Source organism: Prionailurus bengalensis, chromosome D2 (genome assembly GCF_016509475.1).
Source record: "Prionailurus bengalensis isolate Pbe53 chromosome D2, Fcat_Pben_1.1_paternal_pri, whole genome shotgun sequence".
In the NCBI taxonomy this organism is placed as follows: Eukaryota; Metazoa; Chordata; class Mammalia; order Carnivora; family Felidae; genus Prionailurus; species Prionailurus bengalensis.
In genome coordinates this window covers 24,085,327-24,099,747 of record NC_057351.1, presented here as the reverse complement: position 1 = coordinate 24,099,747, position 14,421 = coordinate 24,085,327, and positions in this window count along the sequence as shown.

The following is a 14,421-nucleotide window of genomic DNA, read 5'->3' as shown; positions in this document are numbered from 1 at the left end:
TCCCTTGTACTTAGAACAGTGCTGGCACATGCTCAGTACAGATTGGTTGAAAGAGAAATACACCTGATGGCCTGTGACAGTCAGTCCCCATCTCTGGAACTAAGTCACTAAGGGACCCTTGGTTGTAGACATTGGGTTTTCTTAAGATATCTTAGAGTTCCACCACCTCTGGGCACTAAAACTTTTTGAAAGGGTTTTGGCAGGTCAATTATATATATTTTCACAAATGATTGAAAGAAGCCCCAAAGAGGTCAGATAAGGTAACTGAGGACATTTAGAGAGCAAGGGCTAAGAAGAAGCCTCACCATAAAACAGAACTGAATAATTATCAGTGCATACATTAGTATGTTGTATAAACAGAGCTGCATAGGTAACATTTTTTAAAACTGAGAAATGATAAATAGAAATAGCTTGTTTTTCTTAGAAATTTATTAAGCACTGAATTATGTTACAGAGGCATGGATTTTTAATTCCACATACTGTTTTAAGAAGTATTTTATAATAGATGCTGTGTCCTAGTCTATTGAGAGTATCTGCCTCTGGGAATCTAAAATATCAACACGTGAGTATTATTTTATCTAAAGTCATAGCTTCATTGACCAAGTGTTGTACAGGGAGGTAACACAGAGACTGTGTAATAATCAACCCACTCATTGTTACTAATGCAGATTCTGAGGATCGAAGAGTAAGAGACTCATCCAAAAAGACCAAACTCAAATATTGTGCCAGGTAATCTTTAGTTGCCCCTCAAGAGTCCCTGCCCCTCCTTTTCCAACCTGCTCTGCAACTCTTGCTTTCTAGCTTCCCCTTTTATTTGCTGAGTGGGAGGCAAGGGTAAGAGATTGGAGGATGAAGGAGGGCAAGTCTGTGATACTTATTCCTTCAACAGCCCCCCTACCAGCCTCATTGGCCAAGATTGCATTCATTCACCTAAGGCCACAGCTCCTGCTGGCTGCCGTCTCTCCAATTCTAGGAACCATTGCCTCTCCTTGTCCCTTTAGACCTAGGGATGATAAGCCTTCCAGTTGTTGCTAGCCTCAGAGTGCTTCACCAGGCTTGGCTGGCTCCACTTAACCCTGCCCTGCCTTTGCTATATGGTTTCCTTCTCTTGAATAGTCAATGAATATATCATGGGTTTCTTACCCAGACTCTGGCCACACACATTTGAGTCTAGGTCTTCTGACTCCTGTCCAGTGCTCCTTCCTTTATACTCCCATTTCATAAGTGGCTTTGGAAATACATATGACTGTATCTGCTCAGATTATATGGAAATATTTTCAAATACTTTGATGAAGTACTAGAAACAGAACCTAAAAGGATGAGTAATGAGGACCACAGAAAGGGGAAAGGCTGACTCTACAGAGGTTCTGCAGGAAATCTTGCAAAGGTGAAATTTGACTGGGGTAGAAAGTGGAACTACCTAGAGAAGTAGGAGGGCAACGTGGTTCCTGTGTGGTTAGGAGAATTAGGGTTGCAGCTTTCAGTCCTGCACCAGCTGACGTTAACCCATTCTGCGTGTGTATTTTTCATTCCACACAGCCCCTAGACGTAAGCTAAATACCTTAGTTGTGCTCAGCTAAAGAAGCAGCACATCTTTCCAACACTAGATGGGAACTTTGGTGGCATTGGACTCGTTGAGAGAGAGTCTGCAGGTCCGCAGCAGGGTGTCTGATTGAGATATTTTCAAGAGTCAAGTTGACCAAGGCAGAGTATTTACTTTATAGCTTTACTCTACCAGAATGCCATCTTTGTATATTGGTATTTCATCTTCATTCACTCCCATTTGCTCCTTTTCTCTGTGAAAATGGAGTACGAAAAAAGCCATGAGAATGTAGAGAGAAGTTTCCCAAATAGAGCTATTCCTTAGAAATAAAGATAACTTTGTTCTGGTGTTGACTAACTTTGTGTGACCTCTTTCAAGTCTCTGGGACTCAGGTTCCCCAGAGTAAAATGAAAACACTAGTTAGGATGATGTTGGAAGTCACTTCCACCTCTCAGATGCTATGATCCTCTTAAGAAATGGACTAAACTAAAGCATCTTCCATCACGAGCTCCCCGCCTGTTTAACACAACAGTTCATGCACTCAAGCCGGCCCTGCAATGTTATGTCTAGAACTTTAGACTCTGGAGTCAGCCTGCCGGGGTTCAAAATGCAGCTCTGGATCTTGGAATCTGTTTCAGAGAGAAAGAAATAAGGTCCCAGGACCTCCAGCCCTCCTGGATCTCTACAACTGATGTCAGATCCAGAGACCACACTTTCCTGGAGCTTGTCCTTCTGCACAGTTTCTCTGGAGATGTGTCATATAGGAAACACAGGCAGGAGGTGGAATGTTCCACTATTTGATTGTACTGTTGGGAGGGCCAAGAGAATCCTTCTGCATTTGGCTGGATTGTCCGGATCATGTTTCCATTATACTTGACTCCAACTGCCAACATGTGTGAAAAAAATCAGTTGAATGTTTTTAAAAAAATATCTGCCCAAGGTCAAATCATTGTTTTGGCTAACTTCTCTCTTCATTCACCAGCTGTTTTGATGCCATATGGATTCAACCTATAGAAAACTCAATTTCAACCGTCTCTTTCTGCAAAGACCACTTAGATCAAGTGCCTTTCATTTATTTTCTGCCTGGCAAACTTTGCCTTATAACTTTAAAGCAAAGCTCAAATAGCTCCTCCTCTGGGAAGCATTTGTTGATGACACTTCTTCCTCAGGTAGAGGAATTCACATCCTCTCTCCTCTGCACATCTCAGGTGCTGTGTACCCATCTCTATCCTGCCATTTATCACCTTGTGGAGGGGTTATTTGTCATCTGCTAGGAGTCCCTGAGGGCCTAAGACCCACTTCATGTGTACCTCTGCCTAGAAGTAACTGTTTTTGAGGACTCCTTAACAAAGGAGAACAGGAGGAGGATACAGAGGGAAGAATTAATGGAAAATTTTGGAAATTTTTTTGATAGTGAAGTAAGAAGAAAACCAACTAGGCAAAGTACTGCTGAGTGGTCTGTTTTCTCTTGCTCCCCCTTACATGTCTTCTCTATAGCTTGTCTTTGGGTGTCTGAAGTTGTTCATTAGGAGAGGCAGAGATTTTGAGGAAAAAATGCAGTAACTTTAACTTTGTCAAATATCTACAAGAGATGGTTTTCTTTTTATTTATTTATTTTATTTATTTTTTTATTAAAAAAAAAATTTTTTTTTCAACGTTTATTTATTTTTGGGACAGAGAGAGACAGAGCATGAACGGGGGAGGGGCAGAGAGAGAGGGAAACACAGAATCGGAAACAGGCTCCAGGCTCTGAGCCATCAGCCCAGAGCCTGACGCGGGGCTCGAACTCACGGACCGCGAGATCGTGACCTGGCTGAAGTCGGACGCTTAACCGACTGTGCCACCCAGGCGCCCCACTTTTTATTTTTTAAAGTTTATTTATTTATTTTGAGAGAGTCTGTGCTGCATGCATGCACATGAGTCGGGGAGGGACAGCAAGAGAAGGAGAGAGAATTCCAAGCAGGCTGTGCACTGTCAGCACAGATTTCCACGTGGGGTTCGATCCCATGAACCATGAGATCATTACCTGAGCCAAAATCAAGAGTCGGATGCTCAACCGCCACCTAGGCACCCCAAGAGACGGTATTCTATTCCGACAGAACTCACCTCTACACTTTTTCAGAGAATAAAAGCATAAAAGAATCACTGCATTCAGAATTGCTTCTTCTCTGGGATTGGGGACTTGTCTGAAATCTAAGCCTAGGCATAATTTTTTTTTTCAAGTTAGCTAATATACAGTGTAGGCTTGGCTTTAGGAGTAAATTCCCATGATTCATCTCTTGCATACAACACCCAGTGCTCATCCCAATAAGTACCCTCCTCAACGTCCTCTACCCATTTTCCCCACCCTCATCAACCTTTGGTTTGTTGTCTGTATTTAAGAGTCCCTTGTGGTTTGTCTCCCTCTATGTTTTTGTCTTATTTTTCCTTCTAGTCCCCTATGGACATCTGTTAAGCTTTTTTTTTTTTTTTAATGTTTACTTATTTATATATAGAGAGAGACACACAGTGCAAGTGGGGGGAGGGGCGGAGAGGGAGGGAGACACAGAATCTGAAACAGGCTCCAGGCTCTGAGCTGTCAGCACAGACCCTGATGCGGGGCTTGAACTCACAAACCGTGAGATCATGGCCTGAGCTGAAGTCAGACACTTAACTGACTGAGACACCCAGGTGCCCCATCTGTTAAGTTTTCAAAGTCCATGTATGAGTGAAATCATATGATATCTGTCCTTCTGTACTACTAGGAATTTATCCAAAGGATACAGGAGTGTTGATTCGAAGGGACATGTGTACCCCAATGTTTATAGCAGCACTATCAATGGTAGTCAAATTATGGAAAGAGCCCAAATGTCCATCAACTGATGATTGAATAAATGGAATATTACTTGGCAATGGAAAAGAATGAAATCTTGCCATTTGTAACAATGTGGATGGAACTGGAGGATATTATGCTAAGCCTAGGTATAACTAATAACATTTGCTTGGGGAGAACAATCTGTTCTGAGAATTAGATGTCATGGGATTACCCAGGGAATAGCGTGGCCAGAAAAATTCAGATATTATCTCTGCTGGAAGTCTGTCCCCATCTAACCTGGTGGTCAACAGGTGTCTCAGCTTAACTGTTAAAACATTTTTGGCTCACACGGTCTTCAAAGATCTCAAAAACCTTCAAAAATTCTGGTTCTCATCTTCTTGATGGATAAGGCAGAGTTTCCAGACCCTCTGCTGTCAGAAGGTGGAAACGGTAGTCAACTATTTTGACCTTATGATACTAACCTATTTATTAAACTTTTCTCTAGTGTGACTGAACTGGTTGGTGTTTTTGGCATTGATAACATTGGGGTCACTGCCCATAAGATGAGATGCATTTGTGCTGTCTGTCCACCAGAGGACTGTTTACCATGAAGTATTCTGATAGAATATTAGAATAATCTTAACAAGGGCTTTAGAACTAGACAGTTATCTCATCTAGATTTCTACACAGCATAACAAAGTTATGAGAGATGTTAGTGTACTTTTGATGACTGATGGGAAAATGTGATTCTAGTTATTTTATCCTGGTTTTGGAAAAATATAAACATCTAGTTTATGCAAAACACAATTCATTCTATCAAGAAATATTTGTTAAGCATCTACTATGTGCCAGGTGCTGTTGTAGGTGTCTGAGGTATATCAGTGAAGCAAACAGAGACCTCTGCCATTGTGGTGCTCACATTCTATGCTGGAAGAGGACAGGACAGGCAGTAAACAACACAGGTAGTAAATAAATAAATAACCTAATATGTTAGGGGCACCTGGGTGGCTCAGTTGGTTAAGTGTCTGGCTGTTGATCTCACCTCAGGTCATGATCTCACAGGTCATGGGTTTGAGTCCTGCATCTGGCTCTGGACTGACAGCACAGAGCCTTCTTGGGATTCTCTCACTCCTTTTCTCTCTGCCCCTCCCTGCTTGCTCTCTCTCTCTCTCTCTCAAAATAAATAAATAAACATTTTAAAAAGTTAAACAAAATCTAATATGTTAGAGAATGACAGGTGTTGTGGAGAAAAGGAAAGGTAAATCACAGTAAAGGGAATTATATAATGAAGGGAAAGGGACTAGGAAGGTGGCAGTAGGTGCTCAGGATGGTCAGGATGGGTCTCACTGAGATAGTGTTATCTAAGCAAAGATTTTTTTAAGAAGTTCATTTATTTATTTTGAGAAAGAGAGCGAGAGAGTGAGAGAGTGGGAGAGGGGTAGAGAGAGAGAAGGAGAGAATCCCAAGCAGGCTCTACACTGTCAGCAGAGCTTGACGAGGGACTCGAACCCACAAGCCATGAGATCATGACCTGAGGTGAAATCAAAAGTCAGTAACCATCAGAGCCACCCAGGCATCCCTAAACTAAGATCTGAAAGAGGTTAGAGAGTTAGACAAGCAGATACTTGGGATAAGAGCATTCCTGGAAGAGGGAACAGTGAGTACAAAGGTCTGTGGAAATGGGCCAGTCTTGTTTGAGAAGTAGCAAGGATACCTGGGTGGCTGGAGTGGAGTTAGTGGTGAGGGAGCAGGAAGAAAGGAGGTGGGAAAAAGAAGGTCATAGGGGGTTGGGCAGGCTTTACTCTGAGTAATAGGGAGAGCCATGGCAGGGTTTTGCACAAAGAAGTGACACAATTTAGCATATATTTAAAAAGGATTACTTTGATCTTGGTGTTGTGAATGGACAATGTTCCAGACAAACCTAGGCTGCCTGGTAAATTCGATCAGGTGAAACCTGATAACAAGACACTTCCCTGAGAAGATTCACAAGATACCACATTCAAAAAAAGCATTTGGATTCTACTTCCAAAATGTCACTGTGGATGTGCTGTTATGAGCTTAATTGAAATAGCCATTGTATCCACATTTGTATTAGACAAGACCGTTCCTCCAGGCTTTCTTAGAGCCCTTGTTCTTTTTCAACCACTCCATTAAAATTTTAAAAGTTACCATCTTATGCAAAATCCGATGCTAATCACAGAGTATGACAGTCAAGGATACAAAGGTAGACAAGATGTGGTTTCTGTCCTCTCCTATAGTGCCCAAAGAGAAAATTCAGATACTTGATCTCAAGGTGATATATCTCTCTAAAATATGTCAGATGCTTATTTCTTCTCTTGAAATAATCAATGTTTTTTGTTGTTGTTGTTGTTGAGGATCCTTGCTTGGAATAATGTTCCATTTTGATGGTCATGTGTGATGAGCAGATGAATTCTAATTCTAAATTGTGCTGGATTTCTAGAAAGTGCTGGATTCCCAACACATTGTTCTCCAAGAAGGCTGTGTAGCTATAGGGGAGAGGGTAGAAAGTGGTGGTATCTAAATAGAAAATTTAAGTTTCTTAATCCATTATCTCTAGACCTAAAGAGTAAAGTAAAATCTGAGAGTGATATATAGTGCTCTGGGTGTTCAATCGACGTAGCTGAGGGCTTGGAAAGCTAACAGTTTTTATATGGGTTGGTATAACTCACCTTAACAAGAAAGAGGAACAGATGGTGTATTAGTTTGCTAGGGCTGCCATAACATAATACCAGAGACTGAGTGGTTAAAACAACAGAAATTTATTTTCTCACAGTTCTAGAAGCTATAAGTCCAAGATCAAGGTCGACAGGCTTCATATATATGATTATCTTCTCCCCCTGTCCTCACCTGCCCTTTTTTCTAGGCATCCTGGTGTCTCTCTGTATCTAAATGTCCTCTTTTTAAAAGGACAGCAGTCAGATTGGATGGTGGCCCACCCTAATGGCTTCTTTTTAACTTAATCACACCTATCTCCAAACACAGTCATGTTCTGAGGGACTAAAAGTGAAGACTTCAACATACGAATTTCGAAGGTGGGGGTAGAGATAATATTCAGTTCATGACAGGTGGGATGGTCTCATTGCTCAAGTCAAAGACTGATATCTTAGAACATTTAGGTAATTCTGCAAGGGAAGCTTATATGCTTTGGAGTTGACTTTCTGTGCAAATTTATGAAACCCACTATAGGCAGGACCTAGGTCTGAGTTGGGTGCAGAATGTGCCTATAGCACTCACTTACATGGGAGACAAAGCCAACTGGGGCCTTAGTGGGTTCTCTAATTAACAGACTAACAAAGGCAAGTAGGAAAGCTGATTGAAGGACAGATGGTTCTCTGGCCAGTGTATGGTACATTCTGAAAGGGTCTCACTTGGTAAGCATTCAGTTCTTATTTTCTCATGATGACTCTGAGATGATCTCAGAAACCAGGCAAGAAAAGAAGACATTCCTGGTTAGATGCCCTGTGGCTAGCTGTGTGTAGGAATTCTGACTGAGAATTTGAGTGTGGTCTGACAGACAAGGGCTACGGGAGGGGTATAGGTTTGTGTTGAGACTTCCACATCCTCACTTTTTCATTAAGCTGGCTGGACATATTCTCGTGAATCCTAGGTAAACACTCTTGTTCTTTGACCTTAACTCCATCCACAAGTGCAAATATCTCTTAGGTCATAGAATCCTCAGTTTGGAGTTAAGAGTCTTTACAGTAATTTGAAAGGAACTAAGGTTATTATATTAAACAGAGATGGTGAATAAGTTATCTGGAGAAGGCTGGTGGTCCAAATAGACCTCCACTGAGGGACATTATCTTTGGGGATCTGCCAGGGTCCAGGATTTCGTCTCCAGACCTTAAGGTATCAAGATACCTAACTTGTCATTATATTGAAAGAAAGAGGATTTGTTTTAGAGGAAAAATTGTCTATACCTGAATTAATGCATCTTGTGTATAGATCTAGTGAAAAATATAACTATTAAGAGGACTAGACACTCCTGTCTTCTGAAAAGTCCATTTGGTTTCTGTAACCTCCATGGGAAACTATGTTATAATTGGAAGGTTGCTTGGTGAGTCAGAGATCTAAACAAAAGGACTTACTTATATGATTCAAATGTTTAAATGAGAGGATGAAAGATAGATTTCGTTTCATGAGCAATTCTTATTGATTGTTAAGGGCTGAGTGTTGAGAAGTATGAGGCCACATTTAGACTTGGTGGGAAAGCGACAGTTGATTAGCAATGTCTGCCATGGACACAAGATCAAGAGTAAGTGACATGTGTGCTCTATTGAGTCATCCCTAGTGTAAAGCCATCACAGATAGCCTTATGAATTCATAGACACACAGACACATGCGTGCGCACACACACACACACACACACACACACGTACAATACCATTAGGACTGGGGGCTCAGGTACCCTGGGCAGTGCTTGGCTGGCAACCGCCAACATCCATTTTCAGTGCTTCCTTGTGTCATGGATCTTTCTTCTGACTAGCCCATCCTTTCTGTGGATATGTTTAGTCAGGTCACAGTTAGGTGCTGCAGGTCTGAGAGTGAGCCAGTGTCTTTGAGATGGCTGTCTAATCATTTTGAGCTGACTTATCTTTTCTCTCCCAGAGGATTATTTTATTGACCAGACTTGGACACCTCTCTATAGCCCCTGTATAAGGAAAAGAATAAACTATGCTAGCAATTTTCATACTTTAGGGGAACTCTTTTTATTTTTTCCAAACTAAGTCTTACTTATAACTTCAATATATTGAACAAATAAGAGTAACAGGCAGGTCTCTGGAAGTCTCAGTCTTCACTGTTTTCAAGACACCATTTATTTGTGCATAGAAACCTGGAAACATTTGTAGTGAGCTCTGGGGATGCAAGGAATTTTATTAGAAAACCATTGATCTTCGATTTCTTCAGTCCAGATATGAGAGAATGCAGGCATTGGAAAGTAAAATGGTTTACTCAGGATTATACGGAAGAGATAAGGTTGTGCTGGTGCAAGAAACTCCCATCTCCTGACCCCTGATCTAGAGTTCTTTCCACAAGTCCAACACTTGTGGGTTTGGGGAATATTCTGTCAACCTCCCAGTGGCCCAGCCAACTCTAAATCATAAGTCTTCAAGGGAAGGAGGAGCCACAGGCCCATCTTGAGGGGACTCCATAGAGAAATATGTCTGCTTTGTCTCTCTTCCATTTCACAAGTGAAACCTGACAGCATAGATTAGAAAAACAATAAAAGGCCATCTCATCTGTGTTCCTTATTTATTACACATTATCCAGGTATCTGGTTGCAAAACCTGCACTCCTACTCCTCTCTCATTGTTAACAACGTTTGAAGCAGAACACACTGACCTGCTTCATCAGATAACATCGGCATTTCAGCGAGTGCTCCCTTTCCAGGTGACTTCCACCCTCTCTCTTGGTTGTCCCTCTCCCCACTCCCCCCAAAAATTCAATAAGGGGAACACTTCGATTAACAGCAAAACATGCCTCCTTTACTTGGCATGACTGCTTCTATATGTAGTCAAGGAAGAAATAAAGGAAAAATCACACCCCTTTAAAAAAAGTAGACAGACTGAGCAGATTGTAGGGTCAGACAATGGAGCCTGGAGGAATGTGACCCAGTTAATCGAAGGGGGTGGATACCTCAGTGCTTGTCCCCTTCCCAGCCTGTGGAAGACACTAAACTTGAGTGGGAAAGCAGCTCTTCTTTAGTCTTTGTCAGAGAGAGAGAGAGAGAGAGAGAGAGAAAGAGAGAGAGAGGAGAGAGAAGGAATTTAAGTAGGAAAGGGGTAAGGAGAAGAGTAGAGAAGGAAAAGAAGGGAAGATAAGCTGAGGTAGAGAGAACAGAAGATGAGTGACAATGAAAGGAGGGGAAGAGAAGAGCCAGAAAGTGGAACAAGAAGGAGAGAAGGAGAAAAAGATGTGGGGCGGGGGGGGGGGGGGATGGAGAAGGAGAGCAAGGGAGGAGGGGGAGGGGGAGGATGGGGAGCTTTGTTTTTATAGTATATAAAGTAAAAATCAAATCAAGCAGTGCCAGCCTTCTAGAGGCTCGTGGGGTGGAAAGACTGAACACCATAGGGAGTAATCTGGGTTCCAGTCCCACCTCCACCACCTACTCTGTATTACCCTGAGCAAGTTTCTTCTCCTCTCTGAGCCTGAGTTTCCTTACCATGCAGTAAAAGGGGTATGTGTGAGGCCCTCAGTGTCTCCCCACTCATCCCCACCAACCCCAACCATTGCCCTGGGGCAGTCTTGAGTCTGTGCTGAGGAGACACCAGGAGGAGAACAGAGTCCTTTGTGGCCAGACCAGGGACCGACAACTTGAAAGGCAATGGGGGCAGAAGAATTGAAGCATTTTTTGTTGTGGAGGAAAGCGTGGGTTGCAGGCAGGGAGCCAGAAACCACTGACATCACCATAATACTTGGAACGGACCTCTGAGAGGTGGGTGGGAGCCTCAGGGAGTGGGCAGAGTTACCTGGTGAAGGGATGGAGGGCCTAGATCTGGCCCAGGAGCAGCAGGGATGCTGGAGAGAGGCTCATGGGCTCTCAAACTTTCAGGAGACAGACAGCCATGAATCCAAAGACAGGAGGAAGGTGTGTAGAATTTGGGAAATCATTTATCCTCTTCAGTCCCTTGATTTGGGTCTTGGAATAGAAGGTGGAAGGGGAATATGGGCATGATCTCTCTAGGCAAAAATCCATCCACCTTTATTTCTGGGCCTTACGTTAGAAACACTTGATACAGAAAATGTTGATGTTCACTTTCTCCCTTTGGCTCCCAGAGCCTGTCCAACAGGAAATGGAATTGGCGGCCACCTCTATGATAGGGTTATAGGGGTGCCAGGAGTTACTTCTTCCCCCTCAGATGTGGCCTCCACTAAAATGCCACAGTGCTTATAGTCTCCACTATTATTAAGCCCCCTTTTGGATTAAACATTACTCTCTTCCCATAGACTGCTAGTAAAAATATTTCATTCCTCCTCAGGGATTTGCAAGGGCTCACATCCTTGTACCAGGTTATCAAGTCTATGTCATGTGCTCCTCCCTATCAGGGTTAGAATGTTAACAGAGAACTGTTCAGGGTACTGCTGATGGAGCTGCTGGAATAAATGGAAAGCAGACCAGGAGCTCATTCCTTTGTCCTGTGGAAGTTGCTTATGGGACACCAGGAGATGCCATAATCCTCAGGATAGCCTTTGCAAAGTCCTTAAAAGTCCACACTTCTCCTGCAACCTCCTTAGTGATGGGAACCTCATTACCTCATGAGACAGCTCATTTCATTGTTGAATGACCTAAGTGGTTAGAAAGTGGTCAGCGCACACTAGGTTGAAATCTCTCTGCTTGACAAGTCCACCCATTAGTGCTGGTTCACAGAGCATGTCTGCTTCCTCTTCCCCCGTGTCAGCCTTTCAAGTTGTTTAAGATGGCTATCATGTGCTCCTAGTTTTTCTCTTCTCCAAGCTAAATATATCAGTTTTTTGTCTCTGCCTCATGTGACATGGCATTAGACCTTTCATCATCTTGAGTAACCCCCAGGTTGTCAGTGACTGTTTTATGACTAGTGCTCCAAAGTGAAAAATATGTAGTCTGACTTGTACACGTCTATGGGATAGATGCTGGTTGAATTGAGTTCATTATTTGATCCTGTGATCTTGAAATTGTCCTTCTATTTATGTAACCAAAGAATTGGTTTTTTAAACATTCTGATTCACCTTGCCTTGTGTTAAGCTCGTAGTCAGTTAAGACCCTTAGATTGCTTTTACATAAATTACTACCCATCCTATATTCAACTGATAGGAATTTGTAAAACTGGTTACTACTGTTGCTAAGCAGAATGTGCATTGACTACCGATGTGTGTGTGGTCCTGTGCTGGGCACAGAACCGGAGAGATAAGGCCTTTAGAGAATTTTAATTTGAAATGTATTTATTCAACACTTACTTATTGTTAGTACTGGATTTTTAGTGGACAATTTGTCAGCATCAAAATTTTATATGTTCCTAGTATTTGTCCAACATTATACCCTTATTTTACAGACCAGATCACTCATGTAATGAACATAAAGCTATTTATTTTTTTTTAATTAAAAAAATTTTTTTTTTCAACGTTTATTTATTTTTGGGACAGAGAGAGACAGAGCATGAACGGGGGAGGGGCAGAGAGAGAGGGAGACACAGAATCGGAAACAGGCTCCAGGCTCTGAGCCATCAGCCCAGAGCCCGATGCGGGGCTCGAACTCACGGACCGCGAGATCGTGACCTGGCTGAAGTCGGACGCTTAACCGACTGCGCCACCCAGGCGCCCCTATTTTTTTTTTAATTTTAATGTTTATTTATTTTTGAAAGAGAGAGACAAAGACAGACCATGAGCAGGGGAGGGGCAGAGAGAGAGGGAGACACAGAATCCGAAGCAGGTTCCAGGCTCTGAGCTGTCAGCACAGAGCCCAACATGGGGCTGGAACCCACGAACTGTGAGATCATGACCTCAGCCAAAGTCGGACACTTAACCGACTGAGCCACCCAGACGCCCCTGAACATAAAGGTATTTAAACAAGGATGTTAACTGCAGCATTAATTTAATTATGAAAAAATAAGCAAACTCAATTTCCAAGAGGAATGGTTAAATATAGAACAGTGCCTGCATAAGTGGAGTATCATGAAGCCATTAAAACCATAAGTTAGATCTATATGCAACAACACAGGAAGACCTTAAAGATGTATTGTAAAGTAAAAAATGCAAGTCATAGCACTGTAGGCATACTTTAATATCATTTATATGTTAACAACCTAAAGTATATTTAAAAAGTATGTATATATATATATATGTATGTGTGTGTATATGTATGTATATATATATATATATATAATATGAGTTTGAAATATATATAGTCAACTATTCATGAAAGTTTCCTATTAGAAGAAATTAGAAAGAGGAAGGTAGGGGGGCCTGGGTGGCTCAGTCAGTTAAGCAGCCAACTTTTGATTTCTGCTCAGGTCATGACTCATGGTTTGTGAGTTTAAGCCCTGCATTGGGCTCTGTGCTGTCAGTGCAAAGCCTGTCTGGAATTCTGTTTATCCTTTTCTCTGTCCCTCCTCAGATCTCTTTCTATAAACAAACAAACAAACATTAGAACACACACACACACACTTAAAAAAAAGAAAGATGAGGGTAGGTGGTATTTTGATTTTTACAAGCATGTATTCATTTATTACTTGTATGATTTTTAAAAATTTTCTAAAAGACAGAGGAAATATATCCCAAGAAAATATTGGGAAAGACAAAGAATTCAAACATGGATAAGGTGCTATCTCCTTCCCTCAAAACAAAATAAAATTAAATAGAAGGGATAAGACAATACATAGGTAACAATGGTATGATGCCATGGAAAATGTTAGGGAATCCAGATTAAAGAGAGATTCCCTGTGCCTGTAGAGAGGAGAAAAGGACAATAGGTAGAGTCCAGTGGATGGCAGGATTTTGACAGGGGCTAGCATTGAGGGGGTTTTGTAGGAAGGTGAGAAAGTTTGCACCATCTCTTGGTACGATGTTCAGTCTAGTGTGTTGGAAGTGTAGGATTTGTTTGAGGCACAGTCAGCAAAAAGTCTAGAAGGGTAAGCCGGGTTAGAACTCAAGTAGCCTTTGATGTGTTTCCTTTGGTAGCCTATGGGAAATATCCCCGGGCAGCATCTTAGGTAGATTAATGCAACTATGGTAATATCAGAACTTTGAGGAAAAATGAGACTGGAGGCCAAGAGACCATTTAGGAAGCTATTGCTGTATATATATCAGCATTTTTCCATGTTCTATTCAAAGTTAGTAGTGCTTCCCCCATCCGCCTTCCTAAATAAGTTCAACAGCTAAGTACTCTTGGAAAACTTGCCCATTAAATCTCTTCTTGAAGATCTGCAATACCCTTAGCATAATATAAGCCCTGAGAAGTCCTGCAATCAAAATGTATTTAATTTTTATTAACCTAATATTTCTCAAATTTATTTGAACACAGAACATTTCGCTTGTAGCCTGTATTTTTTGCAATGGCAGTCTGAACAGCAGCAAGCTCTTTGGAAAT